At 39.8% G+C, this 19,191-nt stretch overlaps 2 protein-coding genes and 1 pseudogene across 4 annotated transcripts in view; all 3 read left to right on the forward strand.

Moving 5' to 3' along the window:
• Positions 1–19,191, forward strand: part of LOC130077642 (UDP-glucuronosyltransferase 2C1-like) — a 45,503-nt gene that overhangs the window by 14,183 nt on the left and 12,129 nt on the right. Inside the window, exon 1 of one of the 3 annotated variants that reach the window (XM_056242951.1) lies at positions 4,150–4,198. The exons of 1 other annotated variant lie outside the window; for it this stretch is intronic. The gene's annotated coding sequence lies outside the window, so the exon portion shown is untranslated. Of the gene's footprint in view, positions 1–4,149; positions 4,199–18,478; positions 18,566–19,191 lie in introns of those variants that run through there. One more of the 3 variants, XM_056242943.1, reaches the window with a different exon arrangement.
• LOC130077725 (UDP-glucuronosyltransferase 2A3-like) lies at positions 11,084–16,471 on the forward strand (annotated as a pseudogene).
• LOC130077632 (UDP-glucuronosyltransferase 2A2-like) overlaps positions 18,478–19,191 on the forward strand; it is a 34,954-nt gene continuing 34,240 nt past the window's right edge. Inside the window, exon 1 of the mRNA XM_056242932.1 lies at positions 18,478–18,565. The gene's annotated coding sequence lies outside the window, so the exon portion shown is untranslated. The remainder of the gene's footprint in view (positions 18,566–19,191) is intronic.

Below are 19,191 nucleotides of genomic sequence, written 5' to 3' on the forward strand. Positions count from 1 at the left end.
AATGTAAAATATGTTTTTTTTTTTCACATAAGCATTTATCCTCCCCACAGGAAATTTATTTGTTTCGCATTCCAAGGCATATGTTACAAATTCACAGTTCTTCCTTTCGGACTCTCACTAAGTCAGAGAGTGTTCTATCTGTGTGCGGAGGCGGGATTAGCTCTGCCAAGGAGGAAGGTCTCAATATCCTGATATACATAGACAATTGGCTGATTATAGCCAAATCAAGAGAGAAAGTGATGCAAAACACTGCTTGTGTTCTCGCTCACATTACTTCGCTCGGCTTCAGAGTGAATGCGAGCAAAAGGAATTTCATTTCCACTCAGAAAGTTATATTTCTGGGTCTGTGCTGAATTCAACAATGTGTGCACGTCTTACACGGAACGCATTCTCTCAACGAATCGCCTCTCACAAATCAAAGAAGGAGAGTGGTACAGTATCGCACATGCCTCAGGCTACAAGGTTTTATGGCTTCGGCTGTCCATGTCCTGCCTCTGGGCCTTCTGAGAATAAGGGCATTTATTCAGTGGATTTTCATCTCGGGGCAATCATGTTGCAGAAAGTGGTAATGACTAGCCTGGGAAAACCCAGACAACTTCCGAGAAATTTAGATTTCCTCTGCAAGTTAGTCTGGCAAAGAGCTCATTCAAGCCCATTTGTAATCCGTCGAAATCGCGGCACCAATCAGAAACGTCGGGGCGGGCTTTACACGATGACGACAGCACAGCGACGGGTGAAGCAGATTTTGTACATTTACAAAGATGGATGCCGCCGTGGAACTAGGGGTGTGACGGTTATAGTTGAACACCGTCATTAGAACTCTATAACCGCCAAAACCATGTTATTAAAATATTTTTTTCACAAACATTTTTTATCATAGAGAATGTTTAAATACTAATATCAGCTTACGAGGGAAACGGAGGCGGAGTTAGTGGTGCTTCGGAGGCTGAATGCTGGAGATGATTCGGGAGAGGTCTGTGCCCCTTTACCGATCAGAGCGCGCGCTGACACGGATTAAAGCCTTGTTTATACTCGACGTGTCCGCACGAGGGCGAAGGTGCGCGGCAAAAATGACGCGTTCGGTGCGCAAGACCGACCCCATTTCGCTTGGCTGTGCGCGTGGCGCCGCGTCCGAGGATGACCGACTTCAAGCCGAATCTGCCCGAGCATGTACGTCTCACTCTCACCGCACCGGCACCCAGTTTGCGCGTCTAAATTGCAAAGTTCATTGCAAAGTTTTTTTTGTTAAGGTTTTGTTTACTGTGTGTGATTTATTTAATGGAAAGCACATTCACTTCTAGTTGTCTTGCTGTTAATTTTAAATAAACATAGAGCAAGTAGCTAATCAGTGCCTGCTCATTTATTCAAACTAAGTTGTTCTATAACAGATGAACGTCGGTCTGCATAAGACATCTCCTTCTTCGCTCTGATTGGTTTTAGGTCTATCCAATTGCGCCCAGAGGCATTGGACTTCCGTTGGTGACGCCCGTTTGGAAATGATTTGTCTATGAAGCTTTGCCAGACAATAACTCAGTTACAACTGAGAATGGTCTGGTTTTAACCAGGCTAGGTAATGACGAGTTATATTTAACAGGATGTGGAGACACCCAAGATGGCAGGACAGTGAACACCATGTGGCCAAGCACATTACACTCAGCTGAGTCAGCTCATATAAATTATTTAGAGCTCCTCAGAAAACTGGGGTTACGAACAGTAACCTATTGTTTCTGTTGTGTTGTGGCTTGTTTCTGTTGTGCTGTGGCTTGTTTCTGTTGTGTTGTGGCTTGTTTCCTGTTGCAGACATCCCAAGTCTCCTGGAAGTTCCGGGAGTCTCCCGCATATTGATAGCGTCTCCCTGATGCCCGCAAATTAGTTAAAATCTCACATACTGCGCGCATAACATACATAGCGTGCGCACGGCAGAGAGAGAGAGAGCAAGAGACCTTGCGAGTGTGCCTTACTAAATATAAGTAAACTTCAAGTTCATTTTATTAAGTATTCTTTAGTAAAGTTCAAGTATATTTTTAAGTATACTTTATGTTGTAAGTATACTAATATCAATGTACTAGAAGTATACTTTTAACTGTATTGTTAAGTGTAAAGTGCATTTTTTAGTTTATGAAAGTACATTTTGAAGGATACTCTCAGTAAACAAGTTTAGTAGTTTTATACTGCAAGTATACTTGTACTTTTTCTTTAAGTGAACATTTCATACTTATAGTTTACTATATATATATATATATATATATATATACACTCACCTAAAGGATTATTAGGAACACCATACTAATACTGTGTTTGACCCCCTTTCGCCTTCAGAACTGCCTTAATTCTACGTGGCATTGATTCAACAAGGTGCTGAAAGCATTCTTTAGAAATGTTGGCTCATATTGATAGGATAGCATCTTGCAGTTGATGGAGATTTGTGGGATGCACATCCAGGGCACGAAGCTCCCGTTCCACCACATCCCAAAGATGCTCTATTGCAGTGGTTCCCAAACCTGTCCTGGCGACCCACCAACACTGCACGTTTTCTTTGTCTCCCTTATCAAACACACCTGATTCAACTCATTAGCTCATAAACCCATGTGATAATGAGCTGATGAGTTGAATCAGGTGTGTTTGTTTAGGGAGACAAAGAAAACGTGCAGTGTTGGTGGGTCGCCAGGACAGGTTTGGGAACCACTGCTCTATTGGGTTGAGATCTGGTGACTGTGGGGGCCATTTTAGTACAGTGAACTCATTGTCATGTTCAAGAAACCAATTTGAAATGATTCGAGCTTTGTGACATGGTGCATTATCCTGCTGGAAGTAGCCATCAGAGGATGGGTACATGGTGGCCATAAAGGGATGGACATGGTCAGAAACAATGCTCAGGTAGGCCGTGGCATTTAAACAATGCCCAATTGGCACTAAGGGGTCTAAAGTGTGCCAAGAAAACATCCCCCACACCATTACACCACCACCACCAGCCTGCACAGTGGTAACAAGGCATGATGGATCCATGTTCTCATTCTGTTTAGGCCAAATTCTGACTCTACCATCTGAATGTCTCAACAGAAATCGAGACTCATCAGACCAGGCAACATTTTTCCAGTCTTCAACTGTCCAATTTTGGTGAGCTCTTGCAAATTGTAGCCTCTTTTTCCTATTTGTAGTGGAGATGGGTGGTACCCGGTGGGGTCTTCTGCTGTTGTAGCCCATCCGCCTCAAGGTTGTGCGTGTTGTGGCTTCACAAATGCTTTGCTACGGCTTCACAAATGCTTTGCTGCATACCTCGGTTGTAACGAGTGGTTATTTCAGTCAAAGTTGCTCTTCTATCAGCTTGAATCAGTCGGCCCATACTCCTCTGACCTCTACCATCAACAAGGCATTTTCACCCACAGGACTGCCGCATACTGGATGTTTTTCCCTTTTCACACCATTCTTTGTAAACCCTAGAAATGGTTGTGCGTGAAAATCCCAGTAACTGAGCAGGGGTGCGTTTCCCGAAAGCATCGTTAGCCAACTATGGTCGCAAGTTGGTCGCAAATCCCATTGAACTCTATTGGTAACGACGGAACTAGCGACCATAGTTGGCTAACGATGCTTTCGGGAAACGCACCCCAGGTTGTGAAATACTCAGACCGGCCCGTCTGGCACCAACAACCATGCCACGCTCAAAATTGCTTAAATCACCTTTCTTTCCCATTCTGACATTCAGTTTGGAGTTCAGGAGATTGTCTTGACCAGGACCGCACCCCTAAATGCATTGAAGCAACTGCCATGTGATTGGTTGATTAGATAATTGCATTAATGAGAAATTGAACAGGTGTTCCTAATAATCCTTTAGGTGAGTATATATATATATATATATATATATATATATATATTACTTTTGCACTTTAAGTATACTACCATGTTAGCTGTTATACTTTTATACTTAAAATATACCTTTAACTGTACTTTTAACTCAAGTTGTAGCCCAGGGGCCTCTGGTTACCTAAAGGCGCCCCTGATTGTGCCATATAGAACATGTAAGTAAACTTTGTACTTTGAACTTTTATTACTGTGGGCTGCTCACTGTATTTGGTAAGGGGCAATGTTAAAGGAGAAATTTGCTCTCATTTTCAAAGACAGAGTAACATAGATAAAGAAAACAACAAGATAAATATATACGCACTGAACAAAGAAGAAGCATATGTCAGTCAATATAACCGTAAGTAATCTACAGTTTATTAATTAAAACAACAGGTTTTTTTAATGAAAGGATATTAGAATAAATGTGGTATTTGCATTATTTCAGAGATCAGATTTAAAAAAAATATTTGAAAAAGACAATATGAATATGTTGACAAAGAGGGCCATTTACATTTGTTCATGGAATGATGAATGGAACATCTTTTACTTTATTTAACATTTACGCCATTACCCCTTTTTCTTTTTTGAGATAGAACGAGGGTAAAAGGTTGTGACATTGGAACAATAGATATCAGTAATCATGCTCCAATCTACCTAACAGTAAGACTAGATAATAAACCTAAGGATACCTTGTGGAAATTTAACTTGAACCTTCTTAATGACTCCTCTATCCAAAAAATTAAATAAAAATCCTCCGCCTCCTGGCGGACGGCGATGGCTCCTCTGGTCGAGAACAGCCGGCAGCAAGTCCCCCATTCCCTGCTCCGCCCAAGGGAGTAATCCACCAGCCGGAAACTGAAGTCTGCCTGGGGGCTGCCATTGGCCAGCAAGCCTTCATCTGCTGTTAGCATTCCATTGACTCCCATTCATTTTGGCGTCACTTTGACAGCGAATAACTTTACATCTGAGGCGTTTAAAGACTCCATTTGTCCATTGTTTATTTCTAAAGAAACACGACAATGTATAAAATGCTCCATTACCTTGTATCTTACGTTATGGCCCTGTAGAAGCAGTTTTTGTAAAAATAGGCTAACGATTGCGTCATAACATGCGACTCTCTGTCGCACAGTACAGAAATTACCGTATAGACAGGAGGAGAAGCTCATGCCAATCGGGGGGACGTGGAGGCATAAAGTCAAGGGAGAAGCCCATAGAGAGTCATAAAGTTGATCCTGCTGCTAGCTCATGGACAGCTCCTACTCACGCTCTCAGTCTCTGCAAGATTCGGAAGGGAATGATTCAGATATCTCTTGGCACAGCTACTAGAAGACGTACAACTGTAAGACAGGTTGCTCACGTCACATCTACATCATCAAGCTCAGTTTGAGCCTGCGCAGTTCACTCAGCCATCAGGAAGTGAGTGCTTCTAATTGACTTCACTTTTCTCTGTTGAAGTCTACGGGGTCGCTGTGTCTATTTCTTTTACTGTCTATGGCTCCGCCACCATCACGGCAACAGACTCCGGCCCACGGCGAATGGGATCGAATACATTTCCATTCAGTGGTGGACAGTAACGAAGTAAATGTAATTCGTTACTGTACTTAAGTAGCTTTTTTGCGTATCTGTACTTTACTCAAGTATTTAAATTTTGGGAGACTTTTACTTTAACTCCACTACATTTCAAAGTCAAATATCTTACTTTTTACTCTACTACATTTTCAAAATCTGTCGTTCCTTTTTATTTATGAGTGGATAAAAACGTAACTGGTCAAACGAGCCACCAATCACAGTACAGCGCACGTGCTTTGTTTTGAACTTGCCTTGGCGGTATCTACTAAGCGCGAACCAGAGCCGTTAAATATGAGAGTTCCGAACATAGATGGTTGTTACAGTGATCTCGCCGCCGCGCGATCACATTATTCGTGTAGCTCTCAATAGTTCCAAACAAATCGCGTTGACAATGATTTTAAGCAGGACAGAGAGCAGCAGCTATTATTGCAGCAATTATCGGTAAGTATTGACGCATAATGTACATTGCTTACATATATCACAACTATGCAGTGTTTTCAACCTCATAATGTTTATTTTAGGTTTCAGACATTTAAATACACATAAGCACTAGTAAAACAATACATTTGGAGTTTGTAAAATATGGAGTGTTTTAGGGAGCGCTGCATTTAAAAATATGTCGTTCCAAAGCGAGTTCTCAGTGTGCATTGTTCATTAATGGTATAAAGTTAAGCCCCCTTAACAATTTCACATGCCCCCTCAGTCATTTCATCCTGCAGCCAGGCCTGATGTGTAACCAGGGCAAAAATAGACTGTAGTCGTGCCTTCTCGCCTCTGGAGGGCGCCCTGGCGCATTTGTGTAGTGCAGTTGTAAAGGGAAGAATAACTGAAAAGTTTTACTATAGAAATCCCTGAGCACACATGAGCTGCAGTGTGTGAGTTTAGAAAACACGCCGTTTTTCCTAAAGAAAAGAGGAAAGCCTCATTCAGGTGTTTGACGACTCTGTGTCTCTTTCGAATGCAAGAGATTTCGATGTGACGAGATCGTACAGGCTGCAGTGACAGAGATTGAGCGTGAGTAATTGTTCCATGTGATCATTGAGTGTTGTTTTAATCTTTGTGTCGTAGTTCATGTGGTGTTGTTGAGGAGAAAGTAAACAATACTAATTTCTCTTTTGATAAAATAATATCAGAGGGGACTAGTGCTTTTCTAGTGCGGTCCAACGTTTCACAGAGGGAGTGTCATTCTTGATTGTAAATGTTTATATTCACTCAAAGAAAATAGATTAAGAGCTATGTACTGTTTTTGATGTCTGTGTTCATTCAAGTTTATTAATACTCTATCTTAAGAGATGGAAATGAATATAATAATGTCACTGGTAATGTGAAGAGTGTAAAATGTTACTTCTGATCTTATAAGTGTTTGTGGCTTATGAGAATGTATCTTTAATAATGTTTCTGTGTTTTGTTCTTTATCCAGAAAGCATAAAAAGCCACTGCCGTTGTTTATTCCGGATTTAAGTATTCTTACAGATTGTTTGTATACTTTGGTTTATTTTTGGGAACGTTTCTGTACATTTATTGGAACGTGTTTCCTTTTTGTGTTTTTTTTTTTGCCATCTAAATTTTGTTCATACACCTACCCAGGGGTTAAATTGGGATTTATTATGGGGGTGGGGGTTTGCCCCCCTGGTAATTTTATTTGAAAAATAAACCATTAAATGGCACTTTCTGGAGAGTTTTGTGCAAAGAAATGGAGAAATTGAGTCTTACATGATGATAATTGAAAAACTGCAAGGATAAGAGCATATACTTTGCATTGTTGTAGTATCACCAGGTATTAGGACATTTAGCATTTACATTACTGTTAATCAGTCATCACTTGATTACACATTGTATTACCTTGTTATGGTATAGTGACCCATACAATGTGCCAAACATAATGTGCCAGATGAAGAGACAGTGCAGCATATGACAGTAGCAACAGGGTCTGTGATGACCAGGTCCACCTCACACAAACTTCCTTCTCCCATTCAGTGTTGCCAGATTGGGCGGGTTCCCGCCCAATTGGGCGGTTTTGAATTTGATTGTGCGGGTAAAAAAGGGTTTGGGCGGGTGGTCAAAATTTGGGCTGGTTTGGGATCATTTCGGCGGTTTTCAAACATCTACATTTTAAAGTCTAATTGGTTAAAAAAACGAAACTAAAGTGCATGAAGTCCATAAAATCAGTCATCATGACATTACTGTACACACACGCTCATGCAGGGTCAGCTGGCGTTAGTGTTGACATCACCGACGACGAGCACGCACTTTTAGCCAATCAGCGATCCGCAGGCAGACGCGATTGAGCGCGAGAAGTTGTAGCTGTATTCAAGTGATCGCTAAGGCAAAGTGACATAGCCTACTATACAAAAGAGTGTACAGTAGTGAGCAACTCTAAAAAACACACACGTGGAAGGAGATCACTCTATAGTGAATATAACTCTGAGAGGAGAGCACAGTTGAATGACTTGAATTGAAATCAAATATGGGACGATTCCTGTCCATGTCATATGTGCACACTAGCCTAACCAAACATCTGCAACTTTACACCATCCAGACTGCACTCTACTTGTCCCTGACAGCTGCTGAAAAAGGTTTGAATCAACGATGAATCTGTTTTGACTGCTAAATTAGGCATTATGTTCTGCAATGTGTACTTCCGAGGGTTAAAGTCATCGGTTCATTTCTTGATTGCCGTTTTGACAGTGTCCACCTGGACATTTTAGTCATATTGGCTAATTCTCCTTAATTATTGCCCTGTTTTGATCTGTTTTGCTGGAAAATTTATTTGTTTTTTATTTTATCATCGTTATTTTGTTTTAAGGAGATACAAATTGTGCTTATCAACCTTAAATGACATGGTAATGAAATTATATCACATTATTTTGGCAGTAAAATTTTGGGCGTTTTTTTCTTGTAGTGGGCGGGTTTTGGTGAGCTTTTGGGCTGGAAATCACCGTCCCAATCTGGCAACACTGCTCCCATTCTCTCTCTTTACTACTAACACACACACACAGCCTACTCTGCGTCATTTCACATCAAGGTATGCAAAAGTCACAAAAATAAAATCAATCTATCCTTGTGGAAAGGTTGCTTGGTAGCTAAAAGAAAGGTCTAGCAAGTCTTATATTTCTGTAATTCACACAGATCAAACACAAATATGCTGACTGAATAGATTGCTAGTTTATTTTGAGTAGCCAGCTAGCAGTTCTCTTGGCAGTTTGCTGATAATCCGGTGTCTGAAGTAAAATGCTCAAAACATCTCCTGAAAAAAATCACATGGTCAACCTAGTCTTGATTATTTCATTTTTATTTAGTCGTATTGTCCTTACCTTGTCATTCAAGGCCAGGGGACTTTTTGTACATTTCTGGAACTTTTGCGCACTTCCACATCGCGCGCAAAGCGCAACTACGGATCTCCCAGGAACATTCATGATATATTGCTGCGTACATTTATCCGTGTCACCTAGATGCACATGCGCGATCATGGTCGACTGACGACGAGATTAAGCAGCTGAACAAGAAAATGGCCGTGTTCCGATTGTTCTCATCTCAGCTCCGCCGAGACAAAATAGACAAGCCATTTCTAAAATTTTTCATTTATTATCAGAAATATGTTTTCAAAAGCATCACTTTCATCAAATTTTATGTGACATAATTTCCCGTAGGCAACTGACTGCAAACAGGCAAATCAGGACACAAACGAGCAGGCTTATGTGCCGGGGCTGAGCCCCGGAGAGCCCCGGCCCAATTTAACCACTGCACCTACCCACAAACGGAAACCTCAGGTGTTAACACCGCGTCTTTCTTAAACGCAGTCGGAAATAAAGAATCTGTTTTTTAGATGGCTGGCTGTGTTTGAGTTTTTTTATAGTGAACACGTTTACACAGCCACATATGAAAGCTGAAAGCTCGGTGCAGACTGTTAACAGCAAACAATGCCAAGTATTTGAATGTTTGAGGAGCAAGCTCATTAGCCGCTGATGCAACAGCAACCAATCAGCTGTGCTATGTAGATAACGACATGATTGCTACCAATAAGTTTAAGACCTATCAGCCTCCACCATCTACAGTTTCATGCCAGAACTAGGTAATTGTTAGAAAGAGAATATAAGGGCAGAAAGCACCCAAAAATATTACAACTAATTAAAAAAATTAGAAAATAAATGTATATGCTTTATGAAATATAGCCTGGCATCGTCATACTCAGATTCTAGTCAGAATATGAGTCTGATACTGCTCCATTGGGCTGTGATTATGGGGCGTGTTTCACCGAACCAGGAAAGAAAATGCCTCTGCTGCACTCATTAGGATAGACCTACAACCAATCAGAGCAACGGTCAAAATTCCGGGCTTCCGAAAAGGAGCTGGCAACGACCGCTGGTTATGTCCACCTCGTCGTGCATGCCGAGTTGCATCGCCGTGATGCCCATTTCGGTTGCTTCTTTCACTTGGTCCTCCATGCGTGCGACTAAAGAAGAAACAACAATGACCACAGGGTTTTCATTGGGCCCCATCTTCTTAGCGACCATCGGAGCCAGCTGATAAATTAAACTTTTGCTGAATCCCGTAGGACGGCAAAAACATCTTTCCGATCGACAAATGCCTTGATCGTGGTTCTCTGTTCCTCTTTTAAAATGAATGTGCTGTGTACATCTTCTATAACAGACGCAATGGCTGAATCTACACATCTTAATTCTCCAGCGGCAGCCATTCTTTGTTGTAAACTAATTAAACCCAAGCGCTCTTTGGTGACGTTGATTTGGATGATTACGTTACTGTTGATCATCTGTCCATTATCATATAAATCAGCTTTGGTTCGGTTATACTTGCTTCTCAACGAATCAAGTCCAGACCGAACTTCCCATCCTCAAATGTTGTGGGTGGGGCTAAGTTCGGCTGGCATCCAGGCTACAAAAAAAGAGAAAAAGCATTGAAATTAAGAAGAAGGAAAAACACAAGCAGATCAAACAATACATAAAATCAGGGATCCTGCAACCTACACAACACAAACCAAACAAGAGAATATTCAAGATGTTTTTTAAAAAGTTTTATAGAAAATTATATTCTAAAATGCCTACTCTCACTGATGAGCAAAATAATACATTGATAGAAGAAATAACAGCAGATGAAGTGAAAGGGGTTATTACTAAATTAAAATATAATAAATTACTATAGACTGTTCACATCAATTATGGCAGAATGGAATAATTCCTGCCTAACCTACTAAATCAAGATCAGGCTGGTTGTATTTGTAAGCATCAGACACAGGATAAAAGGCCAGTCATTCCGGATATGCTTTTAGGCTTTCCTGGTCGTAACTTCACCTGCCTGTTATGTTCTGTTTCGCCATTGGACTGATTTCACACGTGTTTGAGACACAATCAAGCAGAGGCGTTCCCAAAGCATCAATACTTTGATGCAGTGCATGTTCCCTCGAAATGGAAATGATTCTGCCTGTCTCCTCACTCTGAAAGAGTACAGGTCCTGGATGGAAAAAAAATGTCCCTTTCATACCATTTCATCTCTACTGCACAGTGTCGACTACATATAATAACATAATAGTGTCCAAATTTATGTAATTCATTTATTTGATAATTTACTGGCAAGATGACACCATTTTCTAAGAATATGGTTTCTGTCTCTCTGGATAACAGTCGTAGTCCTTTTTGGTTCTCTCTGTAATGGTGGCAAAATCTTGGTGGTGGAGGGAAGTCACTCGGTGAACATGGACATCCTCATCAAGGCTTAACATGGTCAAGGGCACAGCATTGATGTAATGCGCACCTATAATAGCTGGTTCGTAAAGGAGAATTCAACTTATTACAAGTCTATAACCATACCTAACACCAAAGGAATGGATGAAAAATTAGTAGAAGATTTGCTCTAAGATTGGCTTAGCGCTGTACGGCTGTTTCTGGATGTATTCAACGCTGTTCATAAAAATCATGAAATGGTATGTCAGCTTATAACAAACATATTTGAAAGTGAGGAATTTATGAAGGCACTGCATGAAAAACAGTATGATCTGATGCCTACTGATCCGGCATGGGGTGCAGGCATTCTCCTGGCTCATGAACTCAAGTTACCCATGGTATATAATGTGAGATGTACCGCTACTGGTGAGGGACACTTTGACGTCGCTCCCTCACCAATGTCTTACATCCCTATTACAGGATCTGAAAACGCTGGCAAAATTTACTTCTTCCAAAGAGTAAAAAATGTTTTCTTCTGTTTGCTAATGGACATTCAGAACAGCTGTTTTAATTTTTCACAGTACCAAGCACTTTGTGACAAATATTTCCATCCACATGTGCATTATCCGGAGGGCTGATATATGGCTCGTGAGGGTTGATTTTGTTTTGGATTTTCCACGTCCAACAATGCCAAATATCATCTACATTGGAGGCTTTCAGTGTAAACCAGTGAAGGCCCTTGCACATTATCTGGAAGATTTCATGCAAAGTTCTGGAGAGCATGGAGTCATCATCATGTCTTTAGGGTCGTTTATCAGTGCCCTACCAGATGATTTTACAGCAGAAATAGCTACTGCTTTTGCTCAGCTCCCGCAAAAGGTAATTTGGAGATACACTGGAAAAAAAAACATCTACTTTGGGGAACAACACATTACTGGTTGACTGGATGCCACAGAACGATCTTCTAGGGCATCCAAAGACTAAAAAATTGTTGCACATAGCAGAACCAATGGGGTTCAAGATGCTTTGTACCATGGTATTCCAGTGGTTGAATTTCCTTCTTTTTTTTTTACCAGCATGACAATCTTCTTCGTTTACAAGACAAGGGAGGAGCCAAGATACTCTCCATCTCAACTTTAAACAAGAACCAGGGATGCCACCAAATTTTCACAACAAAACCCGCCAATTGCTTTTTAAAAAATAGCCGATCGCGTTTCGGGGTGGGAGGGAGACCGCGGACTTGGCAACACTGACAAGAACACACTGCATGCAGCCATACAGGAAGTAATCAATGAACCATCTTACAGATTGAGAATGCAGAGACCATAGATATCCATAATAAAGGCTAGATGTCTTACGGCGGAGTCTCTGGCTGCGTTCCAAACCGCATACTTCCCTACTATTTAGTATGGGAAAAGAGTAGGCGAGCGAAAAAGTATGTATGAATCCAAAAGAGTAGGCGAGAATTACCTGGTTGACGTACTAATTATCGCGAGATTCAGACTTAAGTGCGTTCGAATATGCCTACTTTCCTACTATATAGTAGGCGAAAACAGTACGTGAAGGAAGCAGTACGTTCGAAACATCAGTATTCATAAAAGAGTAGGCGAGAAGTTCCCGGATGGCTTACTGCTTCCGGCCTGATTTTTGAGTGCTTAACCGATGGATACTCTTCTATCCCAGGAGGCCACGCGAGAGCATACGTCATTATCAAACATCACGGAGATCAGCGACGCCGGGGGTTTTCAAATGTGAGTAAACACGGTTCCTTAAGTGTTAAACTACTATAGAGTAGACGTTTTAACTGTTGAAGGTGTAAAGTAGTTAGACAGTATAGTATAGTTGTGATTTTGCTGTAAAAACATGTTTTGTATAGCTAGCTAACAGGGGAGCTCTAGCACACGTAACGTTAACGTCTCTAAAGTGGATTTACATACATCTTAAACACGCTTATTTAAAATGTCTATTTACATCTGAAAGGAAAATATTGTAAGTATTGACATATTGCAGATGAGCACATCACAACATGAAAAAGACATCTGAGTGATACGTGTGGCATTATTATAGGATAACATTAATTCACTGTTGTCAACACTGTTGACATTAGACAAATGTGCTGTAAATAAGGTAAATAAACAAATCTATAAAGTAACTAAACATGTTTTTATTCAGACTGATGTGAGCACTGAGGATGAGGAGCCCAGAGCTGAATCCTGGAAACGGTGCCATGGATGAGACGCTCCATCACTCCATCTGCCCTTATCGCCTCAAATTGTGAAGCGCAGCGCAGCAACAAGCTCCGGCACGAAGGCACGGTCACCTCTGGTGAATTCATCAGAGTAAAGCCGCAGAATGGGAACCGCTGTGTTGAGATGGCAGTAGATGTGGGGCTCAGCGCCTGTAAATACATGCTTGTAGTTTGAATAAAGATTTGTTTCATGTGTTGTTGAATTGTATATGCATTTGTTTATTGTGTGATGGTTACTTTTATTTGTTCTTTTACTCATTTATTGATGTTTCTTATTGTTGTCAGTATATAAAATATAATTATTTAATGTATGCATTAATTCATTGCTTGACTGACAATTGAGATGTTCATGTGTATTCATGCATAATTCATATGACAAAACAAATTACATTTTGCTTGTTTTATTACATTATATCATTTTTAGTATATAAAAAAAGTAATATAATTAAGTATTGGTCAGCATTTAATATTATTTTGTTTAAGTTTTGGGGTGGGCTAACAATGCAATTCATTCTGAGGTAATATTAATTTTTAAGGAGCGATACTTACATTTTTCGAGTATAAAGTCAACAGTTTTCTCCAAAGGAGAGATCTTCGAGCAGCGGCCCGTCTCCTTGTGCAGACCTTAGAAAACGCAGAGGAAAACTGTTCTAGGTTGTGCTGTCGAGTTACTGATGTTATGAAGTGTTAGTGCACCTGTCGCTCATATAATTTAAACTTATAAACTTATTACATAAAGATCATGGAAAGATACCATAGTTGTATCTAACAATGAACAATCATAATGACAAAACAGAAAACATAAAGATCAATTGGTTTGTGTACATCATTATATGATATTTATACACAGGAAAAAAGAACAATAACAAGGCTAAATATCTTTAAATAGTTCTTCATAATACATTAAAAATTGTTTTGTTGTTATAAGTCTGAGGGATGAAACGAGAGGTAAATTCATCAAGAAAAGAGGAAAACTTAAAGGAGAAACTTTTTGGGTATAAAATAAAGAAATTAACAACATATTCAAGAGATGACGATTTTGGGGTTTCTTAAAAAAAATCATTATAAGGATAAAACTGTGGGTCACATTAGTAGGGTTTAAAATATAACAACTTAAATCAACCCTAAATGTATTCATAAAATAAATTGGCAGCTGTTTCTTCAACAATACCACAAAATGAGCAAGTTTCATCATTTCAAGATATTTACAGATAGATGAATTAAACGTGTCGTTCATCTTTTAAGTTGTTGCGCTTGTGAAAACGCGTCGTAGGTCACATGATAACGTCAACATGGCGTATGATGTCCGGATCGCATTCATACTCAACGAGATTTGGCTATAAAGTACCTTCTCTTTTAGCGGTGGTTAAGTAAGTACTCATTGAAATTAAGTACCTACTCTTTGAGTATGCGGTTTGGAACGCAGCCTAGATCGTCATGACCAGCGGCCATCTTGTCACAGGCAAGCTTTCTGGCAGGCTCTGTGGTACTTGATGTAAGATGAGTGATCAGCCAGACACAAATACTCTTATCTCGTTGAAATCTTGACGGATTTACAAACGGTTTGGTTTATTACAAACGTTTTTAACGTGGCTATAATTCTGGATGATTATTTATTTATACACTTATTTTTCATAAGTATGCAGTGTCATAACCAGTGTTGGGAACGTTACTTTAAAAAAGTAATTAGTTATTGTTACTCACTACTTGTTCCAAAAAGTAACTAAGTTAGTAACTCAATTACTCTATAATAAAAGTAACTCGTTACCAGGGAAAGTAACTATTTGCATTACTGTAAAAAAAAAAAGTTGCTATATGTCAAAGAAATTTGAATTTTTTTTGCAGTTTTCACAAGTCAGTTGAAATGAGTAGAACAGACAGGTGTTTGTACATAACTTTTTATATGTATTGCACGTTGACAGAAAGCAAGAGGTTTATCCTGCACTTCACTTCACTGCACTTATTAACCCACCTCCTCACTAGCTTTGTGAGCCAGGGGTGCGTTCGGATTACACAGTTTATTCAATCAATACATAGTAACGCACATAGGCTTCGATTTTGTCATGAGTCATTTTGTACCCACCACTTTTTGAAACAAATAAATAAAACATCTCCAGTTAACTAGCAGAGCATTCATTTAGTTCGCTATTAAATAAGAGATCTAGCGCTAAATTGTTTTGGTTTTGAACTCAAGCTGAGCGCTCGTTGCCGCTGCTATCAGTTGCATATACAGTTGTTCTCTTGTGGCTCGCACGCAGTCTTCACTCGGACGCGCTCTTCAATCTATCACCATTGTGGAGACTCTATTCAATCCGGTGAAATCACAAAATAAAATGCACACAAACGTTTCCCTGCTTGATATAGACTGTAACCACTTATGAACATATTCAGTTTTGATGAGAGAAAAAAAACTATACTAGCGTGGATTAGAACCCGTAACCTCTGACACGCTTGGCAAAATATCTACCACTAGACCATTTAAGAACTCAAACAACATTGGCGGATCGATGGATTTATTTACGGGTTGAGCAGAGAGGCAGCACAGTATGACAAGTTTGTACCCAGCACTTCTGAATATGCACTAACGAATGCGTCTCTATCCCCAGCACATTTCAAACCAAACTGACGCCCGTGGTAACGCACCGCATTTAACGTCCAGTAACGTTAACGGCGTTGTAACGACGGGAAAAGTAATTGGTTAGATTACCCCGGCGTTATTCCAAACACTGGTCATAACTACATCTCTGACGTTTATAACAAACCAAACCGTTTGAAAATCGGTAGAAAATTGAACAAGTTATGGTTATTTAAAAAGTACATGCACCATTAAAACACAATGTTACGAGTGAGCGAGCTGCCTGTGACCAGATGGCCGCCAGGTGCGGACCAGACATTCAGCCTTTATTATGGATATCTATGGCAGAGACTCTCTCATCTGCACAGAGACAAGCCAGTTAAACCTTTGGACAGCGCCCTCTTCTGGATTGAGTTTGTTATGAGACACAAAGGTGCCGCTCACCTCTGTACAGAGTCCTACAAACTGCCTTGGTACTCCCATTACCACTCAAATGGATCTATGAGTCTAAAATCTAACTTAACTAACTTTTCCCTCATGAACTCTCATTCCCTCATGTGATCTGTCATTCCCTCATTGCCCTCCAGATTCTGATTGTAGGCAGTTAAATGAGCAATGAGCCAAAGTAGGCTACTCTTTAATCAATAATTATTTTGTTTTATAATAAGCAAGTGTTCAAAGATATAGTTATGGTGTTGAGACGTAGTAGAAATTGTTTGATATCACTAGCAAATTTACATGCGAGTAAAAATATATATGTGCCATATAGATCATGTTACAAATGTAGCACCCGTACAACCACTCTGTGAGTTACTTACGTGAGAATGTAGGGTGCTTGGGTTTGATGTAGTTCAGGTGGATACCACGAAGGTGCACCTAATAAGTGTATAATGAGTTGTAAAACTTTTAACAATAAAATATTTAAAAATAATGAGACCCAGAGATGGTTGTTATTTTAGCAAAAAAAAATAGGGTCACGCCCTTGTTTAATTGATAACAGAACTTGGCAAATAAAATATAAAAGCTTTTCCGATCAGGTGCAGTGCGATTAACCAACAGCTCCGCCTAGCATTCGCCCACCGTGGCTAGCTATCTCGGCTCCCTCCGATCACGGCTCCCGCTCCTTCTCTCCCGCTCCGTCAGACGGGTCTCCGGCTTCGTTTCTCACTCTGTCTCTCGGCTCACAAACATCCCGAGTCCGCGGTCCTCTTCTCTGAGCCTCCCGCGCAGTTTCATCGGCGTTACCGGCACTTTCTAGCGTCTTATCTTTTCCTTCTCAACGTGTCAGCGTCCCGTGCTCCACACGACTACCACGAGGAAAAAACTTCCACCACTTCCTCACACATGTCTCTCCTCAGGTCACGTGTATATCTGCAGCCAAACACTATTGACTATACAGCGTGAATATAGCCTGGATGCCAGCCCGAACCCCGCCCACAACATTTTTTGGTCGGGAAGTTCGTTCTGGACTCGCTCCATTGAGGAGTAATTATGATTAGTCAAAAAATGTTCGGGCCAATCAAATTGCCAGGGCGGGCTTTATACGATGATGGACAGATGATCTGCTGGGACGTAATCATCACGTTATCAAAGAGCGCTTAACTGGTTTCCCTCAGAGATGACTGTCGCTGGAGAACTGAGATGTATAGATTCCGCTATCGCGTCTGTTGTAAAAGAAATCGACAGCGAATTCATTTTAAAAGACGAACAGAGAACTGCAATCAAGGCATTTGTCGATCGGAAAGATGTGTTTGCCGTCCTTCCTACGGAACTCGGCAAAAGTTGAATTTATCAGCTGGCTCCGATGGTCACTAAGAAGATGGGACGCAATGAAAACCCTGTGGTCGTTGTGGTTTCTCCTTTGGTCGCACTCATAGAGGACCAAGTAAAAGAAGCAACACTCGTTATTTTACTTCTTCCAGCGTGCGTGCATTTGAGTTCTGTAGTTGACAACTGTGCTATGCAAAGTAGTTGACTTACTGCGTTGCTCTCATTGGTTGTAGGTCTATCCAATTGAGTGCAGAGGTTTTTTTTCCTGGTTCGGTTAAGACACGCCTCATAATCAAAGTCCTATGGAGCAGTATCAGACTCACATTCTGACTAGAATATGAGTATGACGAAGTCAGGCTAGCGTGAATACCCAAATGACCAATAAAATTAGTAACATAAAAACAGTAAGAATAAAGTAATAAAAGGCTATCTGCATAAAACCTCTGGTAATATTATTTAGCTAAATAATATAAACTTTAAACTTTCGTTTTAATTACTATCATGAAATAAAATGACCAAATATCGATCTCCTTTTAATTATGTATAATGAATTTATATTTCCTTATTTAGAAATCAGGTGTCCCCTATTATTTATTTCAAAGTAAATAAACGTTTACTTTTTTAATAGTCATGTGACTCGTTTTTGAGAGTAAGAGAGATTAATCATAACCCACTGGGTTACCATTACACTATAATAGCCAAGTTTACCACTGGGCTACACTAATAAACTTTGCACTTTGGACTTTCTGTGGGCTGCTCACTACATTTCAAATGATAACGTTCGATAAGGCGTAATGCTAAAGTTGTTTGCTCATTTTCAGGAGTAATATGCCAAGATAAAGATATCGGCACCGAACAAAGAAGCATATGCCAGTCAATATATCCGTAAGTAATCTACAGTTTATGGATTAAAACAACAAGCTTTTTTAACAAAAGTGTGTTCATTCAAAGAAAAAAAGTGAAATTTCCATTATGTCAGGGATCATAGGTTTCTACATTTTCAAGAATTCATTCGACATTTTTCAAATAGTTTCCCTTATGAAAAAGTATACTTCAAAGTTTTTTTTATGAAGTATACATTTTATGAAGTATACTTAAGTAATGTTCAAGTATATTTTTAAGTATACTTTATGTAGTAAGTATACAATACCAATGTACTAGTAGTAAACTTGTAAGTGTACTATTTCAATATGGTTTGGGACTAAATTGGCTGACTTTTTGTATATAAAATACATTTAAGTGTACTTTAAGTGTTACAGTAGCAAACTTGCACGACTAGTTTACAACTATGTTTCTCATTTGTACTGTACTACAAGTATCTAGTATCAAGTATCAAGTATGTAGTACTATCTGTACTACAAGTGAACTTATAAGAATACTAGTAGTTTACTATTTTAATACTTGTAGTACTTTTTTAGTTTATGAAAGGACACTTTTAAGTATACTCTTAGTAAACTACTAGTTTAGTAGTTGTATCCTGCAATTATACTTATTTGTTTTCTTTAAGTGAA

The sequence above is a fragment of the Rhinichthys klamathensis genome, unplaced genomic scaffold (genome assembly GCF_029890125.1).
Source record: "Rhinichthys klamathensis goyatoka isolate OS25496 unplaced genomic scaffold, OSU_Roscu_1.1 h1tg000024l_1, whole genome shotgun sequence".
Lineage (NCBI taxonomy): Eukaryota > Metazoa > Chordata > Actinopteri > Cypriniformes > Leuciscidae > Rhinichthys > Rhinichthys klamathensis.